This window comes from Saccopteryx bilineata, chromosome 4 (genome assembly GCF_036850765.1).
Source record: "Saccopteryx bilineata isolate mSacBil1 chromosome 4, mSacBil1_pri_phased_curated, whole genome shotgun sequence".
In the NCBI taxonomy this organism is placed as follows: Eukaryota; Metazoa; Chordata; class Mammalia; order Chiroptera; family Emballonuridae; genus Saccopteryx; species Saccopteryx bilineata.
This window is the reverse complement of record NC_089493.1, coordinates 231,208,906-231,231,086: the sequence shown is the minus strand read 5'-3', so window position 1 is coordinate 231,231,086 and position 22,181 is coordinate 231,208,906. Positions and strand designations below refer to the sequence as shown.

The 22,181-nt window shown below is 40.5% G+C and overlaps 1 protein-coding gene across 14 annotated transcripts in view; it reads right to left on the bottom strand.

Moving 5' to 3' along the window:
- The window catches only part of PAM (peptidylglycine alpha-amidating monooxygenase), a 349,889-nt gene extending 328,130 nt beyond the window's left edge, over positions 1–21,759 (bottom strand). For 5 of the 14 annotated variants that reach the window (XM_066273907.1, XM_066273913.1, XM_066273916.1 and 2 more), the window contains exons 1-2: positions 21,596–21,715; positions 4,057–4,140 (exon numbers count right to left, since the gene is read on the bottom strand). The gene's annotated coding sequence lies outside the window, so the exon portion shown is untranslated. Of the gene's footprint in view, positions 1–4,056; positions 4,141–21,595 lie in introns of all 14 variants that reach the window. The other 9 variants (XM_066273918.1, XM_066273920.1, XM_066273923.1 and 6 more) reach the window with 6 other exon arrangements.
- Positions 21,760–22,181: the final 422 nt, after the last annotated feature.

The following is a 22,181-nucleotide window of genomic DNA, read 5'->3' as shown; positions in this document are numbered from 1 at the left end:
CCATCTGCTTCTCCACCCCTCCCCCTCTCCTTCCTCTCTGTCTCTCTCTCTTCCCCTCCCGCAGCCAAGGCTCCATTGGAGCAAAGATGGCCCGGGCGCTGGGGATGGCTCCTTGGCCTCTGCCCCAGGTGCTGGAGTGGCTCTGGTCGCAACAGAGCGAGGCCCCGGAGGGGCAGAGCGTCGCCCCCTGGTGGGCGTGCCGGGTGGATGCCGGTGGGCGCATGTGGGAGTCTGTCTGACTGTCTCTCCCCGTTTCCAGCTTCAGAAAAAAAAGAAAAAAAAATTACTGAAAAAGTAGAAGAAAATTTAGGTCAGTTTTACCAGATCATTTTAAAGGAGTAAAAAGAAGCAACAGCAATGGACCCACAAATTAAATTAGAATATGAACAGTGAGTAAATAGATGAGAAATTAAAAAACAGTAAACACAGTATGACTTTATTCTATATTTATCAACACATCCATATTTATGAGGAAATAAAGTCAAATGTTAACAGTAATCAACTATGGCTGATATTTTTTTTCTTATTTTGTGTTTAGTTTCTTGATGTTAGATAATGAATTTGTATCACACTTTAATTTTCTAATATCTATTTTTCAAAGCTATTTAATTAATTTGTTCACTAATTTTTTTTCACATGATTGTAATTTGGGCACATAATGGGATAGGTTTATAACTCTTCATGTGTTCTTTAGTGTTCTGTTCATCTTAAAAAATGTTTTCCCCTAATGCTATTTCTTATTGATTTTCAGCTGCTGAAAACTGCTGCTCTGACAGATAATTATTTTTTAAAGCTAGAGTAATTATGTGCAATAATAAATGTCCAATCATAGCAACAGGTGTGATGATGATTAAGTATTCATAAAAGGGATATACTAGAGCATCTGGTCTATAGGTGATGACCAGATTCGGCACTCAGCCTGATACACATAGCAGACTTGATAAGAAACTTCAATAAATGAGCCAGAATAGGGTTGTCAAACAGTGAAAGGTCCTATCATAAAAGATCAGCAGAAACAATCTGAATGTCCAAAACAGAATTCTTAAAACATTTTCCTACAAAAAAATATGCACACTCTTTAAGATAAATCTGAAAGCTGAAACGTATAAAGACATCCATATGCCATCTGATCAGACACTAGATTTAAAAACAATCTATTTTATACAGAATTGGCATGACATTAAAGAAAGAAAAAGGTCCTGGCCAGTTGGCTCAGCGTGTGATGTACTGGGTTCAATTCCTGGTCAGGGCACACAGAAGAAGCGACCATTTGCTTCTTCCCTCTTCCCCGTCTCTCTCTCTCTCTCTCTCTCTCTCTCTCTCTTTCTCTCTCTTCTCCTTCCGCAGCCATGGCTTGATTGGTACGAGGACATCAGCCTCGGTGCTGAGGACCCTCGGCCTCAGGTGCTAAAATGCTTGGTTGCGAGCATGGCCCAAGATGGGCAAAGCAGTGGCCCCAGATGGATCCAGGTTGGGGCACATGTGGGAGTCTATCTCCCCTCTACTACCTTGTAAAAAGGGAAGGAAGGGGGAGGGAGGGAGGGAGGGAGGGAGGGAGGGAGGGAGGGAAGAAGGAGGGAGAGAGGAAGAAAGAAAGAATAATTTTTTTTTAAGTTCTAAGTGAAAAATGCCAGTCACAAAAAGACAAATACTATATGATTCCAATTATATGAGGTACCTAAAATAAGGAAATTCATAGAAACATAATATAAAATGATAGTTACCAGGATTAGGGTGAGGAGGAAGTAGAAAATTGTTATCTAATAGGTAGAGTTTCAGTTTTGCAAAATAAAAAAGCTCTGGAGATCTGTTGCACAAGAATGTAAACATACTTAACATTACTGAACTGTACACTTAAAAGTAGTTAAGATAACAAACTATGTGATGTTTTTATCACAATGAAAAGATAGATAGCCCTGGCCAGATAGCTCAGTTGGTTAGAGCATTGTCCTGATATGGAAAAGGTTACAGGTTCAATCCCTGGTCAGGACATATCCAGGAACAGATCGATGTCTGTCTTTCTCTCTCCCCCTTTCTCTCTCTCTCAAGTCAATAAAATTTTCTTAACTAGATAAAAAAAATTTTAAAGTAATACAGAATGCTTCATATGATACCAAATTACTAATACTGAAGACCAGAGGAAGGTGTCATATCAACAATATCAACAGCATTGTTTCAAAATTTTTTCTTCAGGCAAAATTCCACTCAAATTATGTAGAGTCTGATAAAGTGGCATTTTAAATCATTTGGGGGGAAAATAATTATTCAATTAATGATGCGGAATTAACCTGTATAATTTATATAAAAATATACATTTAGATATTTATGTCATACATAAAATTAAATTCCAGAATTAAATAGTTAAGTATGAAATGTAAAATTACAAAACTAGACTAAAAATATAGGTAAATATCTTATCCTAGATTGAGAATATATTTTTAAAAATAAAAACAATTGGGGCCCTGGCCGGTCGGCTCAGCGGTAGAGCGTCGGCCTGGCGTGCAGGGGACCCGGTTCGATTCCCGGCAAGGGCACATAGGAGAAGCGCCCATCTGCTTCTGCACCCCCCCCCCCTTCCTCTCTGTCTCTCTCTTCCCCTCCCGCAGCCAAGGCTCCCTTGGAGCAAAGATGGCCCGGGCGCTGGGGATGGCTCCTTGGCCTCTGCCCCAGGCGCTAGAGTGGCTCTGATCGCGGCAGAGCGACGCCCAGGAGGGGCAGAGCATCGCCCCCTGGTGGGCAGAGTGTCGCCCCTGGTGGGCGTGCCGGGTGGATCCCGGTCGGGCGCATGCGGGAGTCTGTCTGACTGTCTCTCCCCGTTTCCAGCTTCAGAAAAATACAAAAAAAAATAATAATAAAAATAAATAAAAACAATTGGGAAGATAAATGTCTGACATTTATCTTCAATAACTGAAATAAGTATCTTCAATAATTGAAATACAAAAATTGAAAAAGATCATATCTTTTTTTTTTAAACAAAAACCACCACATATAAAAACAGAAGGGAAACAGAAAATTGACTTGGATAATATCTGACAATGAATTAACCTTAATGTATACATAGGTATTATAAAGAACAAAAAATAGATATAAATGTAGAAGTGACAAAAAAACCCTTTAGACATTTTAAGCACAAGATAAACTAACAACTTTAATAGTAATTATAGAAATAACAAGAGCTAAAGCTATGAGCTACTTCTCAGTGTTGTATGTTATACATCCAATCTCATCTCATCTCCCACAACTATCTGAGATACAAAGAAAAATCTTCTGCTATTTTCTAGATGAGAGAACCAAGTCACAAACAGGTCACATTCCAAGAAAGAGAAGGTAGTGTCATTTTCGAGCAACTGTCTTAATTACTACACTCTACTGCTTCCATAAATAAAAGCCAAAAAGGGATACCTTTTTACTCTATCAAATGTCATCTAGGGCAGGCGTCAAGAAACCAGACCTCAAATCAAAGTCCTGCCACCTGGTTTTTGCACGGCCTGCAAACTAAGTGTAAACTGGTTCATACATTTTTAATTGTTGAAAAAAAATAAAAATAACATTTGGTCATGTAAAATTATATATGACATTTAAATTAAATAAAGCTTTATGGATTGTCTATGGCTGCTTTCATGCCACAAGGGCAGAGCTGAGCAGTTGCAACAAAGACCCTGTGAGAACCCTGCAAAGCCTGGAATTTCTACCCCATTTAGCCCTTCACAGAAAATGCTGGCCAACTCCCGATCTGGGATGTGGTCAGCTGGGCCCTCTTCCACGCTGTGACTGGAAATGGTAGATGTAACAAAAAGCAAGAACTTCATATCGTTATACTTATGGACCCCAAAATTTTAGTTTATTACAAATAAATGTAAAATTCAAAGATTTTTTTATGGAAAACATTTTTTTCAGCAGTGTGAATCCAGGAAATCTGACTCCTGGTCCATAGTTCAGGGACAGTAGAATGAGTTCTATACTTAAAGACTTACTCCAGGTCTGACCTGTGGTGCTGCAGTAGATAAAGCATTGACCTGGAATGCTGAGGTCAGTGGTTCAAAGGCCTGGGCTTACCTGGTCAAGGCCCATATGGGAGTTGGTGCTTCCTGATCCTCCAACCTTCCTCTCTTTTTTCCCCTTCTCTAAAATGAATAAAATCTAAAAAAAAAAAAAGAAAGAAAGAAAGAAAAAAAGACTAACTCCAAAGGGGAACAAACCACTCTTCAAATTTATCAAGCATCACCCATTAAACTGGTATTCCTAAAGTCCTATGACTCTGAACTATCAAAAAAACCTTGAAATTATTGCTACCAAGTTATATAACATATTTATTTATGAAGACTTCTTTTTGGTTGAACCACATTAAACTACAGATGCTAATGATACATTAATATCATGAACTCTAAAGATAGACAAGATTAAATAAAATCCATCTTGAGTATGAGTAAACTCAAAACTGACATTTACTTTCAGCAAAATAACATTATCACATAAATTAATACAATTACTTAAATCTGGTTTTATAGTTTTGTTGGCATTTAGGTTGCAAATTTGTCTTATTTTATAACTACATAAGTGCTATAAACTAAGACATTTACTTCACCTTGGAATATGTTTACATAACATTATGATAAATATAATTAAGTCAAAGTGGAAGTGAGGATGTTTTCCTTTGAAAAGGGCCAATATACATTTCACAAGTTCGAGAACACTGTGCGTATCTCTTGAATTGCATAAGCATCCTAGTCCATGAATTTGAGAAAAGACTGGTCGCACTCCCCTTCTGCTGTCTCACATGTTTGGTTACTGACCGGCAACCGCCATCAGGATGAGAAGGATTGCAATAGAAAGACGAGTACCACATGCCTTCACATTCAAAAACAAAGTGCCTTATTTTTGTGGACCTCAATTTTCTGTAAAAGAGGGCCAATGGTTTTCACTGCAGCATTATAGATAGCTTTAGAATATTCCAGGTAAGGTATACAACACATAATAATAAGAAGAATTAACAATAAATACCTAATATTTAGGTACTAAGCAACTAACCATGTACCAGGCATTTTGTATGCATTTTATATGCATCACCTCAAAGAATTACAACCACCACACTATATGAAATAAGTACTAGCACGTCCCTGTTTTAAAGATGACAAAGCTGAGGCACTGAGAGGGTCAGTAATTTGCCTAAGGTGGTATAGTTAGTAAGAGGCAGAGCCAAGAATGGACCCAAATGTCTAATGCCAGGAAGCTGCTTTTCTTCTACTCTATAAAACACTACCTCAATAAATGGAAGCAATTATTTGATACTGACATCCATATTTTACCAGAATCGGAACACACTAACATTTCTTCTTTTAGACCCAGCTACAGACCTTCCAGCACACCTTAGCCTCCGAGGGGGTCCTCTGAGCCACTCGGGTCATAAACCATTCCACAATTCTGTTTTTCAATTGGCTCAGGCTTCTCTTTATCTAATCTGGGGCATACAGTGTAACTTTATTTTTGAAAGGCTTCAAAATTCTAACTGACAGCAGTGTAAACATCAATTTCCTCTTCTTCTCAGGATGCTAATGGATCCCTCCCCCAGCCTTTCCTCCCTTTGTGTCTGAGTTGGAAACTCTAGACCAGGGGTCCCCAAACATTTTACACAGGGGGCCAGTTCACTGTCCCTCAGGCCATTGGAGGGCCAGACTATAAAAAAAACTATGAACGAATCCCTATGCACACTGCACAGATCTTATTTTAAAGTAAAAAAAACAAACAAAACGGGAACAAATACAATATTTAAAATAAAGAACAAGTAAATTTAAATCAACCAACTGACCAGTATTTCAATGGGAACTATGCTCCTCTCACTGACCACCAATGAAAGAGGTGCCCCTTCTGGAAGTGCGGCGGGGGCTGGATAAATGGCCTCAGGGGGCTGCATGTGGCCCACGGGCCGTAGTTTGGGGACCCCTGCTCTAGACCAAGCCACCATGCAGGTGTACACAGCTCTTACAGGAAGAAGGCAGAAACAGCATCACCACCAGTTTCGCTGTACAGATGAAAATATGCTTTAACATTACAAAGTTGGTGAGTTTAAAACCCCAGAAAGATTATGCTGTACAAAATAAAACTACTTTCTTCTCATCAGCTATGTTTCCTCTGCTTAAGAGTGTGGCACCAATGACAAAGGTTTTCTATTTTATTTCATCTGGCAAATGGGTTTGTTTTCATTTTAAAAGGCATCCTAAATGATCATTATAACAGAATTTTAATATTTAGAAATGGAAAAAATATTTTACTGGGTGTTATAGTTCCCAACCACCCCTAACTGAACCCCCTGGGATGGAGCACCATTAGTTCCCTCTTATCCATGGGGAACAGATCCAAAGCACCGGGAGACGCCTAAAACTAAGGATAATAATGAACCCTGTATAGAAAATGTTTTTTCCTATGCACACATACAGATGATAAAATTTAAGTTATCACATAGGCACAATAAGAGTTTAACAACAATAACTGATAAGAAAACTAAAAATTATGACATACTGTAATAAAAGTTATATGAATGTGGTTTCTCTCTTTCTCAAAATATCTTACTGTACTTGCCCTTCTTGTGATGTGAGGCAATAGAGGGCCTCCATGGTGAGACGCAATGAGGTGAATGATGTAGGCATTGAGACACAGCATCAGACTCCTATAAGGGTAACTTAAACCATGACGTGACAATTGATCTGATAACCCAGACAGGTAGTAAGTGCCTAAGGGGCAGGAGCATATACAGCATGGACATACTGGACAAAGGGGCAATTCACATCTAGCATGGGACAGTGACAGATTGCATCACGCTACTCAGTACAGCAGGGAATTTTTAGCTTACAAATTGTTTATTTCTGTAATTTTCCATGTAATATTTTGGAGTGCAGTTGAATGTCAGTAACTGACATCAGAAGCAAAACAATGAATAAGGAGGATTACTGTATACATTGTACTAAAAAATAAAGGTTTTTAATTGCTGCAAGGCCTAACTTCTTTGGAGAGAATCTAAAATGCCACTAGGAGTTTATAACTCCCCAAAAGCTTAACAAAAACCCTGTGGATTATTTTTTATTCTGCACAGCTGCAACCTTCAAATGGTTTCACTGCACAAAATGCTTTAATATGCTCAAATATTAGGTTTGAAAACAAATATAAACCCCTCTGAGAACCAATGCAAGTGTTACCACCTTGGGAAAAATAAATGAGAAAAAGATAGTATTAAAGCCATTTTTCAGGGTCTATAGAGAACATTTGGGAAAATGATTAGCTATTATTAAACCTGGTTAAGTATGAGTCAGAGTGGACAGTATGAACATAGTCATAGTAATCATCACTATCATGTAGTTGTATCAGTACTGGCAGTGAGGAGAGACAGCTGACTAAGGCCTTGTGTCCATTCTAAGTGCATTAAGTGATCATCTCACTTATTCCAAGTATGACACAAGCCCCCCAAGCCAAAATCTGTGGATTCAAATCCTGGCCCACTACTTAATACCTATGTGCTTTTGGGCAAACTACTGTAACCTCTGTCACCTAACTTCCCTTATTTGTAAACAGAAATAATAGTTAACTACCTTACAGGGTTATTTTGAGGGTTAAATGTGTTTAAAATATCTGACATGCTTAGAAAAGTGTCTGGTGCATAATAAATACCATAAGGGCTAGCTGTTATTATTTTTACTTAATTTCAGAGATGAGGAAACTGAGGCATAAAGAGTTAAAGTCACTTTCTAAAGTTAGACAGCTGGTCAATGTCAGGCTTAAGGTGACTCAAGCCTGTGGACTCTCAAATCCAGACCCTGACCACCTCAAAAAGCCCCTATATGTTTCAAATATATGCATTTTTATATTTATATCTCAGGAAGGATGTAAGGAAATCATCAAATAGGACAACTGGTATCAATGAGGTTATGATTTCCCTGGAACACAGTGGTTTAGCATTCCTGGGTCAAATATCTCTACTGGATGCTGAGATTACACAAAACACCAGATGATCCCAGGTGTGGCCTGAAGTTCATGTTTTTGGAGAAAAAAAAATATGGAAGACTAAAATAAAAACAGAAAAATGGCCAGAAACAAGATCTTTCCTGATTCCAATAACAAAAATTGCTTTAAAATGTCCTACTCTACCCACCCCCAACCCACTCCACCTCACCCCCAACAGCTCCACCGTTAGCATAAGAAATTTCCTATCCAACACATTCTCTCTTCAACACATTTTTTGGATTATGGTCTCACTGCAGGAACTGTTTTGACCTTCTGGTATTTACTTTAGAAGAGAAATATTTGTCAAAAACTTTACTTAAGAACAAGGAAAAATCAAAATTCTCAGATAATGAAGATTAAAGTAGTAATAAATTTAATTTCCTGTTCATCATTTTATCCTTTTCATATAACTCTTTCACTTTTTTATAGTTTCAGAAGGAAGGTATTCTATTAAATTTTGAAGATTAAGATCAAAACTCTTTTTCTCCAGGTAACATCTACTTGAAATGATACTAGAAGAAATTTATTTCTACAATAACAGTAAAATCTAAAATTTATTGTTTTTTTTTCTTTAAAAATTTTTTACAAAAAACAAGCAGGAATAAACAACCTAAAGATATTTTTCCTTTAGTAGAGAAATCTTGAAGCAGCAATAATAATGAGACAGAATAATGAAATAACAATGAAAATTTTTCACCATCACATAGCAGGAGCTGTGCTAAGAAAGCCCTCTGGTCAACAAAATAAATGCCCATTTTACTAAGGAAAGGTCAGGTATGCAATTTCTATTCACTAAGTCTGAATGACTCCCCACAGTAGGCTTCTCAGATGTGATCTATGTGACAAACAGTTAGAAAATAAAAAACGGTTAAACTTTTAAACTGGTCAGCAAAGTAAAGAGGAAAATACCACATCAGCTTCAAGTATCTTCCTCAATGTTCCTAAGGCAAAGGTTGTCCTAAATACTAGAATAAGAGCCATTTGAAGATAAATGCAGGCTCACCCAGTTAAAATGGAACATCGCAATGACAAGTCTGATAAAACCCCATAAGATGTACTTAGGTATTCTCCAACATCAGTAGGCAAAAGTGCATCAAACACTTCCCTACACAAACAAAAAATAACAAAACAAAATTAATACAAATAAACTGATGAGAAAAAAAAATCAACGAAATTTTTAAGTCTAAGAGAAGAATGTATTTTTGGCCAACCAAGGCTGGGTATCTAATAAGATGAAAACCACAGACCCCTCCTGGGTATTTAGTAAAGAGGTCAGTCTGTGTCATAGGACCACAGGTGTTGTTTGAGAAAGTCAAAGGGAATCAGCCTGGACCAAAAAGCCAACTGAGTCAGTAAAATTTTTCACACGCAAAAAATCCACATCCAGATTATATGAATAGGCACATGGGTTGCATATATTTTCCATCCACATCAGTACAATAACTAAATGTACTATTAAAATTTGGAAGAGGGCTTTATTTCTTCTTTTGGCCCTCTCTGCTCTAATTTATAACAATCTTAAATTAACAGGACTTGCAAAAGTATAAAATATATGTATAAACATTCAGAATTTCATATGTAACTTTAACCAAGTACTTCCCGTATTTTGCCTGTTATCATACAGGAAATGCGCTCACATACTTCATTCATCTCTATGGATTATTCTAGTAATACAGCACAAATTCACCATGCCTGTGATTATCTGTCCCTGTATGCATTTTGAATCATAGTGATACAGGTTGAATTTTGTGCCTTAAAAAAATCTTAAAGATTGTCATTATAAGAAGGTGAAACTTGGACACAGAGACTCAGAGACACACAGGAAAGGCATTGTGAAGACCCAGGAAGAATATCATCTACAAGCCAAGGAACCTGGGGCTAAAAAAGAGGAATGGAACAAATTTGCCCTCATAGCCCTCAGAGGGAACCACTGATCTCAGAGCCTCCCAAACTAGGACAGAAAATGAATTTCTCTTGTTGAAGCCATACAGGTTGTGGTATTTTATTACAGCAGCCTCAGGAAACTAATACATATGCTGTGGATGAGTTGTGTGAAGCTCACATAACATGGCTAAAAGCTCAAGATGCCTCATAGAATTCCTGCAGCATGCACATGACTCCACGGTGCATGAATTAGTGCGAAACACCCACAGTTTAGATGAGGATGACATATGACCATCAAAAACAGTGGTAGTCAACCTGGTCCCTACCACCCACTAGCGGGCATTCCAGCTCTCATGGTGGGCAGTAGTGGAGCAACCAAAGTATAAATAAACATAGATTTAACTATAGTAAGTTGTTTTATAAAGATTTATTCTGCCAAACTTAGTAAAAATCTGACATAAAGTACTTGGTAAGTAATTATTATTATATGCTTTAACTTGCTGTAACTCTGCTTTATAAATTTTATAAAGTAAAGTTACTTCCCTACTTTATAAATCACCATTACTGTGGAACCGATGGGCAGTTAGAAAATTTTACTACTAACAGAGGTACAAAAGTGGGCAGTAGGTATAAAAAGGTTGACTACCCCTGATCTAAAATATTCAATACAATGTCTTGTATATGTTGAAAACATGTTTTCTATATTTTACTTCATTACTTCTCACAACCACACCATACCTGAAATAAGACTTATTATCTTCATCTTACCAACAAGGAACCTGAACTCTGAGAGAGCAGAATGTTTCGGTCAATGCCACATAAACACATGGCGGAGCTAGAATTGGTGCCAGATCTCTTTTAGGAAGAAAAATGTAATCATAAATACTTTAACGTGGACCAACATTGGACCTTAAAATAGTACCTCTTCAAGTGACAAAGGAAGAAAGAAAAAATAATATCCCACAGACTGAGTAGGCTGAGGTGATCCAGTAATCCAGGAATAAATCAGAAAAAAAGCTGGTAGACAAGGTAACTCATAACCTGTGAACCCAGCCTTGATGGAAGAGATGGATGGACACAGCCTAATAAGAAGGAAAGAGGTACCACGATGAATAAATGCAACACCAAGGAGAAAAGCAATAAATTATGTAGAGGGCCTATACAAACATTTCAGAAAGGCGTTCAACTGACTGACTGGAGAAGTCCACAAAGGACTGTAATGGCAAATGCAGTTAAAATAATGGAAGGGCTCTTCCTCCGAGCAGATCAAAGGGTCATCACTGACCTGATGGATATGCGGTTATCACTGTCCGTTCTTTAGCAGGGTGTGATGAGATGAAGGAAGCTGTTCCAGTTACAGTGTTAAAAAAGTTTAATGGCAACCTGGGATTGTGGTTGATGCACTGTGTAGCTCTGAAAAACTTATTTGGCCCTGACCAGATAGCTCGGTTGGTTAGAGCCTCATCCCAAAGTGCAGAGGTTCGATCCCTGGTCAGTGTGCATACAGGGACAGATGTTCCTGTCTCTCTCCTGCTCCCTCTCTTCCTCTCTCTAAAATCAATAAAAATAAGCATTTTGAAACAAGGAAAATGTATTACGACTAAAGAGAATATAATGGATTTATTTAGATTTTTTAAGCTTCAAATAAGGGAAGGAAGGCATCCTTGAGATCTGTTTTTCCCTTCTTTCCGTATCTGTAGGCATACTAGCATCTTGGTATTCTTTGAGGGTAAGGTGTCTTTGTTCCTACCTCAAGACCTTACACTTGTTCTCTGTCCCTTATTCATTGGACCTTTGCTCATGCCATCTCTTCAGAAAGGTCTCTGTTGACTACCCTACATAAGAGGACATGCCACGGTCATTCTCCATTCCCTCCTATGGCTTCACCTTTCTTTATAGGACTTATTTTTACCTGAAACTATATTTTTTTACTCCCATTACCATGTAAACCAGGGGTCCCCAAACTACGGTCTGCAGGCCACATGTGGCCCCCTGAGGTCAATTATCTGGCCCCCGCCACACTTCTGGAAGGGGCACCTCTTTCATTGGTGGTCAGCATCCATATCCTGTGCTCCTGGAGTACTGTATGTAGCAGCGTCGCTCACGTACAGGGCTACTTCCGGTGACGCGGGATGCACACCTCACGTCTCCGGAAGCGAGTCATATCACTTGTTACGGCTAGCAGTGACAAATATGGAACCGGACATTGACCATCTCATTAGCCAAAAGCAGGCCCATAGTTTCCATTGAAATACTGGTCAGTTTGTTGATTTAAATTTACTTGTTCTTTATTTTAAATATTGTATTTGTCCCCGTTTTGTTTTTTTACTTTAAAATAAGATATATGCAGTGTGCATAGGGATTTGTTCATAGTTTTTTTTTTTATAGTCTAGCCCTCCAACAGTCTTGAGGGACAGTGAACTGGCCTTCTGTGTAAAAAGTTTGGGGACCCCTGATGTAAACTCCACACATACAGAAATCATATAAGACGTCTTGTTCAAAGGTGTAGTCCCAGAGCCTGGCATTAAGTTATCATTCACTAAATATTTGTTGAATGAATAAAAGAAAACTTCCATCTCATTTACAAGTACAATTGATGTAGTCCTTAAAACACATTTTAATCCACCTTCACTTCCACTTCCCAGCACATACAACAGTCCTAGCACATCCTGCCGCTTCTACTTGGATTAATGCAGCAGCTACTCTTCATCTCCCCACCCACAACCCTGGCTGCCTATCTCCCCACCCAAGCCATTCCCCCACAGATGATCTTATCAAAACACAAATCTCATGGAGCCACCAGCTCCTACTTAAAACATTCCCCATGGTCCCTGGGATAAAGAGCAAATTCTCTTTTTTCTCTTTATTTTTTAAAGTGGGAGGAGGGGAGATAGTGAGACAGACTTCCACATGCGCCCCAACCAGGATCCACCCAGCAACCCTGACTAGGGCCGATGCTCAAATTAACCAAGTTATACTCAGTGCCTGAAGGTGACACTCGGACCAACTGAGCCTTTGGCTTGGGAGGGGAAGAGGAAGAAAAGGGGGAGAGGTAGGGAGAGAAACAAATGGTCATTTCTCCTGTGCACCCTGACAGGTAATCGAACCCGAAATGTCCATATGCTGGGCTGACACTCTACCCACTAAGCCAACCAGCCAGCGCCAAGATCAAGTTCTTAATGTGGTCTGTAAAACCCTGTATTCTCTGGCCCTAGCCTAGGTGTCTAGCCTCATCTCACTCCACTCTCCCCATACTTCTCAGGTACTTGATTTCGCTCTGTTCCCTTCTGTTGCAAGGCCTGTGCACAAATTTCCCTCTACTCCCTCTCCTTCCCACCCTCTCTCAAATTCTCCTACTCGCCCTTCAGATAACAATCAAATATTACTTCCTAGGGCTCCTGTTATACAAGCCCAGAAAACCATATTGCTCTATTCAGATCATTTACTTTTTTTTGTCATTATGTTATTATTAATTATTGGGATTTTTAAAAAAAATTAACGATTTTCTTCATCTTGGACTCCTTGCTCTATGACAGCAGAAACCATGAATTATTTTGCTCACTATTCAATTTCTAGGGTCCAGAAGAGTGCTTGGTACATGGCTGGCACGGAATTATTTGCTGAATAAGTGAAAGACGGCGCCCTATTAGGAACCAAATAGCTAGAAGTCAATAGCAAATACACGGATATAAAAATTTTCCACAAATACTGAAGAAAAGCTGCACACAAAGACATCAGTAAAAATCTGTAAGAATATCATGATGAGCTGCTATTAAAACAGAAGGAAAGAGGGGAAGTTTAGGGCAATGCAAACTTTGAAACAGCACTGATGACAGACTGGAAAGAAGGGGACCAAGAGAGTCTGTTTCATTAAAAAACTAGGCAAGAGCCAGTTCAAACAATTTGCTAAAACTATATAGTTATGAGTTAGGTAATGACAGTAACTAGGTGAAAGGTTACATTTACATATCCTATTAACAACTCCTTGACTCATCAGTCTCTCTGGAAACATTTATCTATGCAAGGAAACCACTCAAAACTTTCTTTCGTGGCATTTTCCTTTATAAAAAGTCTCTAGCCTGACCTGTGGTGGCACAGTGGGTAAAGTGTTGACTTGGAAATGCTGAGGTCGCTGGTTTGAAACCCTGGGCTTGCCTGGTCAAGGCACATATGGGAGTTGATGCTTCCAGCTCCTCCCCCCCTTCTGTCTCTCCTCTGTCTCTCCCTCTCCTCTCTAAAATGAATTAAAAAATAAAAATAAAAAATAAAAAGATTTTTTTAAAATGCTGGTTTTTCAATCCTTGGTTCTCAGCTTATTTAAAAAAAAAAAGTCTCTAAAAAGTCCTTAGTCCCTAGAAATTGTTTTAAAGACATTTCACTGTGGTCGATTAGGCATACAGTAATAGCTCAGTGAGGCAAGGGCCATGGAGAAAATGGCATATAATAGAAAGAACTCACTTTGCTCCTGATTAAAGTCACTCATGTGCAACTTGAGGAAATCTACACACTGAAAAATTCTGAGCACAACAGGAAATCACAGGTTAAAGGACAAGGTCCAAAATGTAACCCTCATTGTTACTGTTTTAATCCCCTAACAATGGAATCCAGATAATTCTAAATTCTCTGGAGGAAAGAACTTATTAGTTTATTTTTATTTCTCTATCTCAGGCTTCTTTTGAAATCAGATGTAACACTGGCATTCATGAAAAGCAACCCAGTATCATTTGCTTTCATTTGAACTCATCAGTGACTCATGCAATAAACAGCAAGTCTCCTGGGTTTGTTTCTGAGGTCACACCAACAATTTCAACTGCATCCTCCAGTTTTACTGGAGTCAGTTTTCCAAAGGTGATTTGCTATATACCCTGCCTGAGAAAGGACTGCATGAAAGTGGTTATAATTCAGACGTTCAGAAATACAATAGATAGTGAATATTTCCAATTTCATGTTTGTTTGTATGAAGAGAATGAAGACACAAGGAAAGAACTGTGCCAAACAAAATGAAAGCAGGCTGAACACCTGAAGTTACCAGATTTTTTTTTTTGGGGGGGGGAGCAGACAAGGGAACTTTTTTCTCCCCTACAGAAATAAGACTTTAAAATTCACAATAAAAAAATAGGCGAGACATTTACCAAAGTAGTGTTGAAGTACTAAACAGAGTAAAACTTCACTAATTGAGAAGGCTACGCAAGGGACTCTACTTGGTTCAAATTCTAACAGCACATGACCTTGGCTCTCCCAGAATTTACTGAAAGTTGAGAAGCATCTGTGAAAATAGTGTTTTGATGATGCAATTAGTAGAGCAAACAAGAGTATATATGTTTAATCTTAATGAGGTTTCTTTAAACAGTATAGAAACCTCCTGTTCCATGAAAACAATATCATGCTACTTCAGAATGAACATATCTCTTTTCAAAAGTTTTCTTCAAGAGTTTTAAAAGGTAACAACATCCTTAGCAGGGTCTGGGGTATATATGTTAGCACTTAAAAATAATAAATTCACCTTTTAAAATATGCTAAAAATTCAATTTTTAAAAACCTCTAATAATGTTTTCATATAAATATGTTTTTATTGTACCACAAATAAGTACCACTTTTAAGCAAATTTCTTTGGCATAGTTAAATAAAATTCTTAATATCTGAAATTCTCGATAAGGCATTTTAACCATGGAAATAGCAGGTCACTGTAACAATTCTTCTAAAAGGGCCTCCATCCTCACTTTTAAAAATCTCTACCACTGTCCTTTGTTTTGTTTATGTTATAACTATGTGACTACGCAGTCAACTGCACATTCAATGCAGGTAAAAAAAGCTGTCCCCTGTGGCTGCGGCTGCTGTTGGCTGGACCTATGAAATGGAGATGATAGAAATGATGATAGAAAGAAGGTTGTACTTTCACTTTCCAGGACTCATGGTCCAAGCTCTCCTCAAAACAGGCTTCCCGCATCAGACAGGGAAATGGATCTGCTGCTTTTCTTGTTTCCTGGTATTGTCCCCCAGCTCTGCCATGTCACAAAAAATTGTGCTTTCGAGTACTACTTTTTATTTTCTTTTTGAGTCCAGTTCCCTCTCATTTCAAAGCTGCCCTCTTCAACGCCCTAAAACAAGAGCCGTTTGGAAACCTTGTCTCTGTCCAGGCAGCACAGCTGGGCTGCAGCAGGCACTGTGGGTGCCGCCGTACTGGCCGTGTTCCGTCCAGGCAGCACAGCTGGGCTGCAGCAGGCGCTGTGGGTGCCGCCGTACTGGCCGTGTTCCGTCCAGGCAGCACAGCTGGGCTGCAGCAGGCGCTGTGGGTGCCGCCGTACTGGCCGTGTTCCGTCCAGGCAGCATAGCTGGGCTGCAGCAGGCGCTGTGGGTGCCGCCGTACTGGCCGAGTCCCGGGTTCTTGCTGGGAATGCCTTGCTCACGTCCTTTAATGTTAAGCACGGCTAGCAGATGAGCTGAAGACAGTGTTCAGAAGTTCGAGCTCCTCTGGGTATAGATCCTATTCTCACATCACACATGATTTTGAGGAAAACCACATATATGTAGCACTTCTACTGCCACCTGGTCCCAGTCTGCTTAGTCTCCAAACTGCTACTGGAGATAATTTTCTATACCCCCCCCCCCCCAAACAGGCTTGAACTAAATACAGAACTGTACTGATTAACCAAACTGAAATATTTTCCTTATGGAAAGGAACTCCTGTGAACCTAACACAAAAACAAGCATCATTTTTATGGTGTCAAAATCAACAACTTACACCACCTATACTCATCCCAAGCACATACTCAGAAACACTAACCTTTGTCCAGCAGCATCTGACAGAACTTCCTGCAGTAAGGGAAGTGTTCTGTGTTGCTTTGCTGCTACAGTAGCCAGTAGCCCCATGTAGCTATTAGGTACATGCAATGTGGCTTGGGTGCCTGAAGAATGAACATTTTTTATTTTAATTCATTTAAACATTGTGGCTAGTGGCTGTAAAGAACTGTAAAAGATATTAGAGTTTACCCTACTTGCAGTTGAACAAATGAGCATGCCACAGTTTTGTGGATGCTGGGAGAAGACATGAGATTCCTGGGGCCATGACCAAGGACTGTGTCATTCAGACTTAGAGGAGTATTGGCATCGTTGTGCCAATTGTCTGAAGCCTAATTCCCATAGTATGATGGGAAGATGGGTAGGTGATACCCATACATTAAGTGATTTACACTGCAGAAGGGGAACCAGGCTTAGAGTACCCAATCTTTTACACTAGACAGAAACTCTACCTGCCCTTTGCTCCCGAGGAAAAGACTACCTCCAGTTTCCAAGGCTATCTGCTGTCTAACTGTGTTTGAATAGATAGTTTAGAATGAAAGCAGTCAGTGCATCTGCTTACAGAAACCTGAATGACTAATAGAGAAGTATCTTCAACAGGAGAGTCATCACACACATTTCTGAAATTTACCCATCTTGCCCTATTCTGCTTGAATACCTGCCTTTTAGTCATATCTATTTCTTGCACAGACCATTACAATAGCTTCCTAAATGGTTATAACTACATTCTGATCCCAGGCATTCTCCATACAGTAACCACAATGTAACCAGTAAACACAAATCTAATTATATCACTCTTTATTCAGTCTTTGATGTTACCCACTGCTTTTAGGATTAAGTCAATCCTCCTAAGCAAGTTTCACAGGACCTGAATGATACAGCCCTGCCTATACCTGTGGGCACTTCCCTTGCCTCTCCTTCTAAGAAGCATTCCTTTAGCCACATTAAACCTTTTTTATTCCCTCAAATGCAGAGATCACAAAGCGGCGACCCCGGGTTGGATTCCAACCACAGATGTGTCTGGTTTGGCTCACACAATCATTTACAAAGCATTCAGGCCATTTCACATTTTGGGAGATTTTACATTTATAAAATATAACTTTTAAGCTCCTCTATAAAAAATCATGGCACCTGGCAACACCAGGCCTGTATCCCAACCTGACAATACTTGGCTGGAACTGTGTACATACTGTTCTTTTAGACAAAGCCTGGGTTCTTCAGCTTGCCACACTGCTCTTCCCTACTCTCAATTATTTATTCTTTACATTATCTACTTGATGTCCATCCTAATGCACCATGTTCTGTTCCCCTTGGTCTGGAACCCTCTTCAATCGCCCACTTTTTCACCTGCTACCACTTATTCTTCAGGTCTGAGTGTGTTCATGTTAACTTTCCCCTGAGCACCACCAACCCCAATTAGGATGAGGTGAGGCACTCATCCTAATATAACAGCCACCCACCCAGGGACCAAACATACCATACAACAGCAATTTTCTGTCCCCTCTCCAGACCTTTAGTTCAAAAGAGAGTGACTAAAACCATCTTGTACACCACCGTATGCCAGTGCATAGAAAGAGGCCCATAGCCCTGGCCGGTTGGCTCAGCGGTACAGTGTCAGCCTAGCATGCGGAGGACCCGAGTTCGATTCCCGGCCAGGGCACACAGGAGAAGCGCCCATTTGCTTCTCCACCCCTCCGCTGCGCTTTCCTCTCTGTCTCTCTCTTCCCCTCCCGCAGCCAAGGCTCCATTGGAGCAAAGATGGCCCGGGCGCTGGGGATGGCTCTGTGGCCTCTGCCTCAGGCGCTAGAGTGGCTCTGGTCGCAACATGGCGACGCCCAGGATGGGCAGAGCATCGCCCCCCGGATGGGCAGAGCATCGCCCCTGGTGGGCGTGCCGGGTGGATCCCGGTCGGGCGCATGCGAGAGTCTGTCTGACTGTCTCTCCCTGTTTCCAGCTTCAGAAAAATGAAAAAAAAAAAAAAAAAAGAAAGAGGCCCACAACACACGGAAGCTCAATAAACACTTACTGAATAAATAAATGAAACAAAAGTTAGCTGAGCAATTGCTAATTCAAAATATTCAGGGAGTGTGTGTGTGTTTATGTTTTTATGTATTTTTTTTAAAATTTGGACCTTTAAAATGTCATCTTGCTTCCCTCAAGAAACTGAAATAACTACTTGAGTAGTAAATATATATAATAAGCAACCAGCAATGTGCTAAGCACTTCACATCAATTATCTCATTTAATCATTGCAACAGTTCTTTGTGCTAAGTACTTCCATTATTCCCATTTTGGAGATGAGAAAAACTGAGGACTTGGGAGGTTATGTAACTTACCAAGGGTTATTATATAACTAATAAATGCCTGGGTAGGACTCCAACCCAGGCCCATCAGAATCCAAAGCCAGTATTTTAGCCATACACATTTATAAATGTGAAATTTTAAGTGTGTCCTGGATAAGTGACACACTGAATAAGGAGAAACCAGAGAACTATTTATCAGGCAACCGAAATTATTCTACTTCTGCCACTAACTCGCTAGTTGTTCAACTTTGGATAAGATGAAGGTCTTATTCTCAAATCAGTACAGTAACTTGCAGAAGATAAAGATGACCTAAACTTCTCTCAGGAGACTTCAGAGTACATGACACCACCACCTACTTTATTCAGAGCCCTTTAAAAAATCTATTTGTATGGGGTTTTAACAATTATTGTTTACTGGCTAAGGGAGTTAAAGGGGTGAAGAGTGTTCTCACATATTTTCTGGCTTCAGAGTCTTGACCATTCATTATACCAAATCACAGATTCCAAGGCAGTGACAGTATCTCTATCTCATTTCACAAATAGGAGAACGGAGATACAGAGTAGTAGGCCAAGTGTAAAATTAACTTCACATCCTTCAGGCTGCCCCTCGAACTGCCTGGTCTCACTGTGTGAGCTGAATCAAAGTTCTCAAAGTCCAGTACTAATACGAAAGACTGAGAAATTCTACACATATTCAGTAGATGGATGAATTCTTCCCAGAGCAGGAAAAGAATCAGAGATGTCATTGAGACACACCAAATACAATCTAATCTAGTCAATCTTTTACAGGTGGTAATCTTGCCTATCCTTTTGACATGCCAGATTTTGTTTTTAATATTTAAAAATAAAACAAAACAAAACACTCTAAGAATCATGCAACTTTTCAAAGTCAAATTTCCTGAGTCAACCCAGAACCCATTAGGCCATTAAGTGTGCAAGTTTCATCTTATTAAAAATATTACATTCAACCTCTGTATTTTTTTCTAGGCATTATAATATAATTTCATGTCTCAAGGAGTGGAGAAAAATTGCATATGGGCCCCATAAACTGATTTATTAACTTAAATCAGAATAGAATTTCTACAGCTTTCAACAATTTGTTACCACATCATACATGAATGTGTTTCTGAGCTTTCATTCTAAAAATAAAGAATTCATTCTATTTCCAAGTATGCTTCCCATTTGATGTATAGAAGCATGTGAATTTTATTTCAGAAAACATTAGCTTAGTTAAGCTGATTATTCCACTCTATTAAGTCGATTCACTAAATAATGATTCGAAAGAGCCTTCAGTAATGTAATGTGTTCCTGACATCATTCTACTTCCATATTTAGTCATTATAATATACTTAATGTTCATAAAAAAGTGAAATAAAACTATTAGTCTCTTAGTTAGATTGGAAGCCCCTTTAGAGCAAAGAACATATGGATTTATCTTTAAAAGTACATAGCACAACACATTGCACAATACAGGAACTCATGAACTGTATCAAATCAGGAAGGCATGAATGAAAGGACTTAACTATTTAATATCAAGTCTAAAGCTGACTTTAGTAGGCCACTTACTTGTTCTCTTCATAAAATAATTAGAATAGTGCTAACAATGCTTGTGCCTGTGATTTTAAATTAGAAAATTTACAAATGATAGAACACATGTTGTTTGAGTAAATGTTTTAAGTTTACTAACATAAAGGTCTATTTCCTCAGTTGTTAAAAATGAAAAGCAAATGCAAATTTAAATTTGCACTTAAAATGTAAAGAGATGGCAAAGATTGGTAAACACCAGAAGCAAACAGTTTGCTTATTTCCAAAGATGGGGGCCAATAGTGACCTGCTACTTAAATCCCTATGACATAGAAAGATGCAAGGTGGGGAATAGACAGTTTCAACACTAATGTCCATAATCCAGAAACAGGAGTCTTCAACAAAGCTACTGACCAAATCACTAGAGACATAATCCCATCTAAAACGAAGGATGTGAACTCAAACGATTAGAACACAAGACCTGCCATCAGGCAGCTTGATAAAAACCAGAGACCGTGGTCAAAACAAAATCAAGTAATAATACACCAAAGTCATCCCACTGGCTGGTTAAAATGACCCTCAACGATGGGTAGACCAGGCACACATTTTGCAGCCGAGAACACAGAGGGGCCAAAAGGCTATATTAATAAAAAGGCGACTAAACCCGGGCAGAAATCCCAATATAACTCAAAGTGGTTGGTACTTTTCATCCCGCCTCTGCGATCACCCTTCGCCGGCGCAATACAAACACTACACAGCTGGTAAAACGGCAGGAAGGAGAGCAGAGCTGGAGAGGAGCAGAGGTGGAGGACAGGAGGGGAGGGTCACCCCTCACGAACTGGCCAAGGCCGTGATGGTGGTGAGCGGGGTCAGGCAGAGGTTTACGGATTGCGAGGAAGGCTCAGGTCGCGGCGCTGGATTCCCCACAATCCGAGCAGCCCAAGAAGAAATCAACAACCGCCTCTGGCCCCGGAGCCGTGGGAGAAGAGGCAGCAGGATCCCCGTCCCGGTCCAGCATCTGCCCAACTTGCCGAACCCCTTCCACGCTCCTACCCTCGCCCTGCCCGCCCCGCGGCGGCGGCGGCGACACCAACCTGCGCAGCCACGGGCATAGTCCGGGACGGAAGCCCGAGCCTGCGGGCGGCGGGGCGGCGGGGCGGCGGGCGGAGTTGGTTGGGAGGCTCGGGTCCCTGGGCGGGGACAAGCGGAGCACGCGGCGGCCGCGGCGGCCCCTCCTCCTTCCTCTCTCTCGCGCGCGCTCGGGGCCCAGCCCTGCCCGCCGCCCGCCCTCCACCCGCGGGGACCGCTCCCAGCCCCTCCTCCGGGGCGGCTCCGCTGTGTCCCGCTGCCCCTGAGCCCGCCCCGCGCTGGCCGCCACCGCTCCGCCCCTGCCACCTCGGGCCCGGTGGCCGCGGGGTTTGCGAGCGAGGTCCCCGCACCGTCACGTCCTAGTCGCCTGCAGCTCCCTGAGGTTTCCCTGCGGAGATGACTTGTCCTGAGTGTTTGGACTCACGTGCGGTTACTGAACTCTCGCCCGTGAGCCGAGGAGGGGGCGAAGGACGGGCCTGAAAGTCTGTCTCCCTTCGCTCCGCCCCATCCCGCGTCCCGAAAATAAGCCTTGCGAGGTGGCCACTCCGGCTGCCCTGAGAGGCCGGGAAAGATGACTCTCCCTCTGCCTAG